An 8,819-nucleotide genomic window follows, 5' to 3' on the forward strand; every position below is an offset into this window, starting at 1 on the left:
CTGTGGTTTTCTTTGCTGCACTATGTTGGTGAATTAAAACATATTCCTTACTCAGCAGTTATTAAACTATTATTAGACGGTATTAAGAAATATGGCTCGAGACTAGAAAGGGTCACACTTCCCAGTAAGCACTTTCCTGTTCTTCGGCCACATGTGGGGGAGGGCGGCAGTTTCTAGGGTGTCCCTTTCAGAAGTAAAATACAGTAGTCACAAAGCCATGCACTCAGCTGTGACTCACTAATAAACTAAAGCTGTAGCGCCCAGATTCTGCTTTCTAAATCATTCTAACAAAAAGAGAGACGTGTTCTGGAAAGGCGGCTAATCTCCAGGCTGGGCAGGGACAGTATAAACGCACAAGAAGCTACCAGTGGCTTTCAGAAAGCGTGCAAGGCTTGGACAGATGCAGTCATAAGAGCTCTGCCTGCCCCTGGAGAAAGTGGAAACAGCCAACATGTTCATAAATTCTCCAGATTAAATGTTTCACACACTTTGAGCTCATTCTTCTCAAAATAAAAACTAGTCTTTCAACTAGTCTTTCTGTGAATTGAAAAACTTTTACACAATATATTTTTGTATGTTCCCCCAACAGTTCCTCCCTAACTGTCCTTTTTCTCTCCTTAACAAACAAAGCACACAAAACCAGAAATCAAAATATACAAGCAAAAAAACAAAAAACAAAACAAAACAAAAACCCAGTAAGATTAAAAAAAAAAACAACAAACAAACAAAAGGAAGACAAAAAGTCACAAAAATACCACTGTGTTCTGGGCATGAGGCCTACTTAGCTAAAGTGTGGCTAATACACCCAGTGAGACTCCATTGGAAAAAACTACAATTTTTTCTTTACCAACAGGTATCAGTTGCAGGTAGCTTCTTGGTTAGGCGTTATTGTCTGTCAGGCCTCAAACCCAGGACAAACAGCTGAGATGCTATGAATAGATCAAAGCAGACTCTAGCCATCAGGATCTCCCAGCACCCCTAAGTCCCTACATGGTACAGTGTACTCGTGACTGGCATTCCTGTCCTCTACGCTAAACTTCTCCAGCCCAGGGCCTGGACTGAGCTGCCCTTCCCCCAGCTGGCCCTCCTTATATAACCCAGCCACTCTGGCTACACTGGCCTCTTGCCCTCTTGGCTGCTGCTCCTGGGTCCCCTGTGTCTCTCCCCTCCTGGCTCTCCTCACATGACTGCTTCAGTTTGCCCCTCTGTCCACTCTGGACTCTTCCAGATGTCTCTGACTCTGGCTATGTCTCCCTTGTCTAGAATAAGAACCTCAACCCCGCCAGGCAGTGGTGGGGCATGCCTTTAATCCCAGCACTTGGGAGGCAGAGGCAGGCACATTTCTGAGTTTGAGGTCAGCCTGGTCTACAGAGTGAGTTCTAGGACATCCAGGGCTACACAGAGAAACCCTATCTTGAAAAACCAGAAGAAGTAAAGAAGAAGAAGAGAAGAAGAGGAAGGAGGAGGAGGAGGAGAAAGAAGAAGAAAGAAGGAGGAGGAGAAAGAAGAAGAAAGAAGAAAGAAGAAAGAAGGAGGAGGAGGAGAAAGAAGAAGAAAGAAGAAAGAAGGAGGAGGAGGGAAAGGGGAAGGAGAAGGAGAAGGAGAAGGAGAAGGAGAAGGAGAAGGAGAAGGAGAAGGAGAAGAAGAAGAAGAAGAAGAAGAAGAAGAAGAAGAAGAAGAAGAAGAAGAAGAAGAAGAAGAAGAGGAAGAAGAAGAAGCTGGACCCCTTCTTTTTTTCCTTTATTTATTGTCCACATCCTGCTCTCGGTGTCAGGATACCCTGTGGCTGACAGTGTGCAGGCCTTGTGTGTGCTGCCACAGTCTCTGAGTTCACTTGTCTATCAGTCCTGCTCTATCTGGAAAACACTACCTCCTTCAGTCCTCTGTCACCTCTGACGCTTGTATCTTTCTGCCTCCTTTTTGGCCTAGACTCTTGTGCCTTGGTGGGGAGGGATTTGGTGGAGACATCACATTTAAGACCTTAAGCTCTAAAGTCTCACTCTCTTCATATTGTTTAGCTATAGATCCCTGTATCAGTTGTTCTAACTCAGAGGTTCTCAACCTTCCTGATGCTGTGACCCTTAAATACAGCTCTTCATGTTGTGGTGACCCCCCAACCATAAAACTTTCATTGCTACTCCATAACTGCAATTTTGCTACACTTATAAATTGTAATGTAAATACCTCTTTTCAGATGGTCTTAGGTAACCTTTGAATAAGGATCTCCAGCCAAAAGTTGAGAAACACTGTTCCAACGAGTTTGCAAGAACTCTTGGACAGTGGGAAATAGAAACTTTAACAACCTTAAGTATGTGTCACTGGTAAGGTTCTTCCCAATGACTTAGTAGCCACGACCAAAAACTGTTGGATCCACAGATCTTTAGGACTTGTTCATTTCATGAGTCAAACAGTCGTGGGGGTTGATTCTTTCGTTTTTGTCATTCAAGGAGCTTGGGTTTGAGCCTCTTTGTCTTGTTTTAACAACAGTTGTCATAGCTGCAATAATAACCCTAAGAAGATCTGAAGAGAGAGAGGGAGAGAGAGAGATTGATTCTCTGGCAGCCCAGGCTGGCTCTCCACTCCCAATATAATGGGGGCACCCTGCTAACTACCTGCTGAGGTTACAAACATGTGTTACCATGCCCGATTCAATTATTTCATTTTTGCTGCCACGGGGTATTGAACCCAGGATCCCATGCATGCTTGTCCAGAAGCTGCCGATGTCCTCATCCATCATCTTTAAATTTTATTTCCATAGCGTAGTCTTGAGGTATGTAAGTAAATAACCTTCTCAAACGCAGGCTCGAACTCTTTACGAATAGGTGTCAGGGAACCATAATCTCAGACCACCCCAGCCCCTAGGATGTCACCTCTCCGCACACTGGAAATTACCTGCCTCTCTGATACCACCGAGGGTGCCCGGCACCCGTGGGTTCCCACACTAGGTTCCAAGAGAGCCCTTGAGGAACGAGCCATAGCTCACACACACACACAAAACCAAGAAACGAAAGCGCTCAGTGCAGGAACTCTGAGCAGGCGCTCTAGCAGCAAACTGAGTTCGCCTCTGCTGTTGGAACAATTAACGGTGGGCTTCCGGAAGTGGGGAGGGTCATGACCTGTCAGGAAACGGAAATTAAGAGGACAGTGACTGCATACTACAGGGCCTTTGCAGAGGGGGCGGAGCTTTCATCGAGGGGTGGGGCCTGAGCGGAGGGCGGGACGGGGGCGGAGCAAATAGATGGGGTGTTCCCGAAGGGCAGAGCCCGGGCTGGAGGGTGTTGCTAGGAGGGCTGCAATGGGCCAAGGATTTTTTTTGGCGCGTCACTTGAAGTGACAGAAGACGTAAGAGGTAGGGCTGTCGTAGGCTCGGCGTCTCTGGTGCTGCTGGCCCAGGCACCTCGGGTTCTGCCCGTAGCCTTAGGTGAGCGAAGGCCGAGCAACGGGGAGTAATTGCTGGGCGCAGGTAGCTTGAGTCCAGCGCTCTCACCCCGACGCCCGCCCAATGGCTCTGCTCCAGCCTGGGATTCTGACCCGGGCCCGAGCCTGGGATGGCTGGTGGGTGGGAGACCAGAGAGCAGCAGAAATGTGCTTTCCAGCCCTAGTGCGGTTTGTCCCGGGTTAACGGAGGAGTGAGATGAGAGTATCACTCCTAACAGTCGAGCAGGCTAACAAAACAATAACAAATAAGCCAGGGAACCACTGGGCTAATTACATCGGGAGAATGGCGACTGCTCTAAGGGTGAGAGACAAGAGAGATCTCTTCATAGTGATGAAAACAAACAAACAAACAACAACAATAAAACCAAAAAAGACAGCCCGGCATCCCAGCCAGAACTCCTGGAGATAAGTTCCGACTCCTCTCAGGGAGGTAAGTGATGCCCCAGGTCTCACCCTGAAGATGGCACACGGTGGAATTCATGCTAGCAGCGTGACACAGCCCAGGGGGTTGCTTTGGAACCTTTGTTCTTGGAAAGTTTTATGTTCAGCTCAGGGTGAAAAGAGTTTTATGTCTATGTTCATGTAAAATTAACAATTGAGCAGGGTGTACATTGAGAAATTAATTTTCAGGAGCTAAAGAGACGGCTCACTGGTGCTGCTGCTCTTTCAGAGGACTGCTGTTGGCGTCGTGGCTAACTCTAGGGCAGTGTTTCCCAGCCTTCCTAATGCTGCAGCCCTTTAATACAGTCCCTCGTGCTGCGGTGAGGCTCAACCATAGAATTATTTTGCTGCTACTTCATAACTGTAATTTTGCTACTGTTATGAATCATAACAGGCAACCCATGTGAAAGGGATGGAGACCCACACAGGCTGAGAACCCGTGCTCTACAGCCTCTTAATTCCATCTCCAGGAAAATCTGATCTTCTGACCTCTGCACGTATATATACTTACACACACACACACACACACACACACACACACGCATAATTAAAAACAAAAATGACTCAAAATGTGGTGGCACCCGCCTGCAATCCAACACTGAGGTAATTGAGGAAAGCGGCTCAGGAGCACCATACCCTGTGCTGGGTGATGTGAGCTTGTCTCCTGGAACTACATTAAAGATGCTGAAGTGGATGGCCAGGTGGCGCGTCTGATAGGATCTTGATTATACCAGTCATTGAGTGTATGAACTAATTTAACGTTCAGCCAGTTAACAGTTATGCCAGTCATTAAGTGTATAAACTAAGTTAACTTTCAGCCAGTTAACAATTACACCAGTCATTAAGTGTGTAAACTCATTTAACTTTCAGCCAGTTAACGATTACACCAGTCATTAAAAGCGTAAACTAGTTAAACTTTTAGCTCTCTGTTCAGCTACTATCCATTTTACAGGAGTGGAAGCTGCAGCACTGAAAGACGAAGTCGCCTACTCACACTGTACAGCCAGTTTCTGGCTTAGCAGAAGAATGTCCTTCCTTCAGAGTCAGTCCAGAGGAGAGAGCGTTGTTGCTTAGCAACTGTTGGGCTGTTGGTGTTGTTTTGTGCCCTAGTGTTTGTGCCTGCGTGTTTTCCTGTGCAGCTGTATACATTGCTTTGCACCCGGATGTGGGGGTCAGAGGTCAGGCGTCTTCCTCCATTGTTCTACATCTTATTTATTTTGAGACAGAGTCCCTAACTGAACCTGGAGCTGATTAATTCAGCTGAACTGGTTGTCCAGTGAATGCCAGGTATCCTCCTGTCTCCATCTCCTCAGCCTGGGGCTTGTGGGTACATGACTATGCCTGGCTAAGGAAGTGACTCCTCAGACTTCTGTACACACTTTACTGACTGAGCCATTTTCCCAGACTTGCTTGTGTTGATTTTTAAAATCTTGTGTCGCTCTAGGTTGCCACCCAAACTCTTGATAACTGTGGATTTCTTTCATCTCCTCCTAATTCCCTTAACAGGGCTGGGAAAGTCATTTTATGGTTTTGGTTTTTGGTTTTTTTAAACAGATACAGACTGCCCTTTTCCATGGGTGGTGATATAGGTTCTGGCCTCATTTCCTTTGTCTCTATCTTAGTGTCTTTCTCAATTATATATATATAATCTATTTTTCTTCAAAGACTTGTCTCCAATTTTCATATTTTCAATTTTTTTAAATCATCTTAGTATGTACATTCTTATTTGTAAACTTTTTCTAATTTCCCTTCACAGGTTTGTCTCCACTTTTCATTTTTCTCTCTTTCTTGTATCTCTAGCATCTTAGTATCATTGTATCTACAGCATCTTAGTATCATTGTATCTACAGCATCTTCATTCTCCCCCCCCCCCCCCCCCCCCCGCTTCAAGACAGGGTTTCTCTGTGTAGCTCTGGCTGTCCTGGAACTCACTCTATAGACCAGGCTGGCCTCGAACTCAGAAATTCACCTGCCTCTGCCTCCCAAGTGCTGCTGGGATTAAAGGCATGCACCACCACGCCCAGCTCATCCTCATTTTGATGTAGAAAATTTGTCTCCAGTTTTCATTTTTTTCTTGTTTTCTTGTCTCTCTAAAGCCGTTTTCTTTAAGAAGGCATAAGAAGCCATCTTGGCTATCAGGATTAAAATAAGGATTACCAACGTGACAGTAATCATAAGGTAATGTGTCAGTTCCAATTAGGTCTTTAACTCTCCCCGCTTTGTTTCTTTCCTTAAACCCTGGTGTTATGCAGGATCCGAAAGTTCTGTGTCACTGTGCCCCCAACTTTACACGGATTATTTCTTTAAATTTATTTAATTCTCTAAGGACTTTATTTTACCAATTTAAACTATTTGTTTTTCCTATGATTATGTATACCCAGATACTCTCTCTTACACTGTTTTTAAATTCAATATTGTACCAGTTCAGAAGTTTTAGACTTTTTAGTCCCACTGCAGCTCTGGGGAAACCTGCAGGCTCCTCAAACCAGCACGTGTCTATGGTGGCTAACTCCATCCCCATAGCTCTGTCTAACAGGCTGGTGGGCTCGTGGTTCCACCCACTTTGGGGCTGTCCCTCTCTGTGAGTGGTTATAGGCTTTTCCTGAATGGACCCAAGTTGGGCTGTCTAGCTCTCTTAAGTGTACTTTTTGGCCTTCCTCTGGAACCATATCACCATTTAGAGAAGCCACAGCTACTGTACCTGTGGGCTCTAGTGCAAGAGAGACCGAGAGGCAGCTCTAGCACCCACCAGCTGCCTTAGCTCACAGGCCTCCTCTTGGTCTCTCTCAGTGTTTTTAGCTTCTCACCCAACTAGGAAACTGCTCTGGGAAGTGCTTCTTTCCTGCCTTTCACCTGGGATTTATTTCCTCAGGCTCTAAGCTTGGATTCTAAGAGCCCCTCATTGGGCGCCATTTTTAAACCATGGGCTTATCCACATGCTCCCAAGGTCCTGAAATAATTTAATTGAATTATTTAAGAATAAATGCCTAGGCTAAAAGCTCTGGCTTGTTTCTGATAGCTTGTAACTCAGATAACCATTTGTTTTATTCTAAGTTCTGTCATGTGGCTAGTTTCCTCTCCTCAGGTTCATGCAACCTTAACCATGAACACTCAGGGTGAATCTCTTCCCATGCCTGACTCTACCCCAGAACTCTCTCTCCCTGCTGGAACTCCAACCTCCTCTTCCCTGCCTAACCTAACAAGTCAACAGCTTTTTTATTGGCAGGCGATGCTTCCATACCATGCACAAGAGATTCTCTGTACAGTTATATGAATGTTTATAACCACAGGACAAATAATCCCAGTATATTCTGTAAATATGGGGAATGGAGGAGGGGCTTACATAGACATGTTAAAGGAGTAAGGGGACCCAACTACCAAATGAAATGGCAACTTACTTCATTCTTGGAAGACTGTCTGAATCAGAGCTCTACTGTCTACCTACTAATCCTGGAAGTGTTAGGTCAGAATCAAACGACCAGCACTGGCAATTGTTTCTGAAGGCTCTGGAGCAGCCTTTGTCCCAAGCCTCCTCGTGCCTGAGGTGCAGATGGGCCTGAGCTCTCACTCCTATTGGAGGAAGAAGCTGTCTAACTATGGTCCTCGCTTGAAGTGTCCTATCGCGATGTAGCTTCTTTGGAAGTGTCTAACTCACACTTTAAGGCTACGAGATACAAGGCATTATATATTAATAAAGGCTCAATACAACAATTATAAACCTCATGTTTAAAGTCAAAGACTGTGCCATTTGGATTATATGTTATTGTGCCTATTTTTCCCATTAAAAGTTAAAATAACCATATACATACCTATGTAGCAAAAAAAAAAAAAATGTTTTGGCTAAAGCAGGGTTCTGTCTTCAGTTCCAGACATCCATGAGGGCCTTAGACTACAGTTCCCACCCATCAGATTGCCGTAGATGCTGCACCGTCTGCATGTCTTCAGCCCTGTCATCTATATTAGTATTTCATAAAATATCTGTACATTTCATAAATAACCATTTTGCTGCTCATTGGCTTCGTAGGTGGAGAAGACCTGGAACCTCCTGAGAATGGAGACGCCTGTGTCACAGATAACAGGTTTACACTAAAGTGGAGCAGCCACGGGCTGCTCCCTTTTAGTGGGCAATGGGACTCTTTCAACAGAATATCAAGCAGAGGTGTCTGATTGGCTTGTTCCATCATCATAATTCTCTCTAACTATGGGAAGCATTTGGTTGTCTCTGTTATAGGAAACCTTATGTCTACTTCACTCAATGCTTGTAACTTCGTTCCAATAAGAGACTGAGCTAACTTGTGTTATGGCTCCATAAGCACTTCCACCGAGCCTGACAGATGACAGAGATTCCCAGAAACCACGTGGAAAAAAGAACCAACTCCAGCAAGTTGTTCCCTGGCCTCTCTGCCCATGCACCTTGACATATTTGTGCACACAAGAACACAAAATACTTGTAATAAAACATGTTTTAAAGATGACAGCCATTCCTAGCCATTTCTGCCTGGATGGTCCATACTCATTAGATATACAATAGCATCTGAACCCAAGCCTGTAGCCTGTGGAAAAAACCCAGAATGGTCCCTCCTAGGCCCAAGCCTTCCTTACTAAGTCATCCTATTATTTCCACTGTGTAAGTATTTTCATTGTAGACACTGTTCGTCTACATCAGTACTGTAGACCCTGCATTTCCACAGACTCGAGGTTTCTGTCAGTGCCTCTCTTTCTCAGTACTGACCTTCTACTTCCCATCTTCCAGGAGGATAGGCAGAGAGCTTCAGAAGGCAGGCTCACAGGAGGGGCAGCCCTCCATCTCCTGCTTAGTGTTGGGGCCTCATCTGTACCCCTCTGTTCCCTGTGTAGGACGGAGTCAGCAGGGAAGGAAGGGGTTGTGAGCACTTTTCCAAGTCAGGACCCCAGAGCTGCACCCACTGGTTACTAAACAG

The 8,819-nt window shown here is 45.4% G+C and overlaps 1 long non-coding RNA gene across 1 annotated transcript; it reads left to right on the plus strand.

Moving 5' to 3' along the window:
• The first annotated feature begins 3,335 nt into the window (after positions 1-3,335).
• Positions 3,336-8,355, plus strand: A930006K02Rik (RIKEN cDNA A930006K02 gene). Its single transcript, NR_077219.1, has 2 exons — positions 3,336-3,868; positions 8,111-8,355. It is a non-coding gene; the product is annotated as an RIKEN cDNA A930006K02 gene (long non-coding RNA).
• Positions 8,356-8,819: the final 464 nt, after the last annotated feature.

The sequence above is a fragment of the Mus musculus genome, chromosome 16 (genome assembly GCF_000001635.26).
Source record: "Mus musculus strain C57BL/6J chromosome 16, GRCm38.p6 C57BL/6J".
NCBI classification, from domain to species: Eukaryota; Metazoa; Chordata; class Mammalia; order Rodentia; family Muridae; genus Mus; species Mus musculus.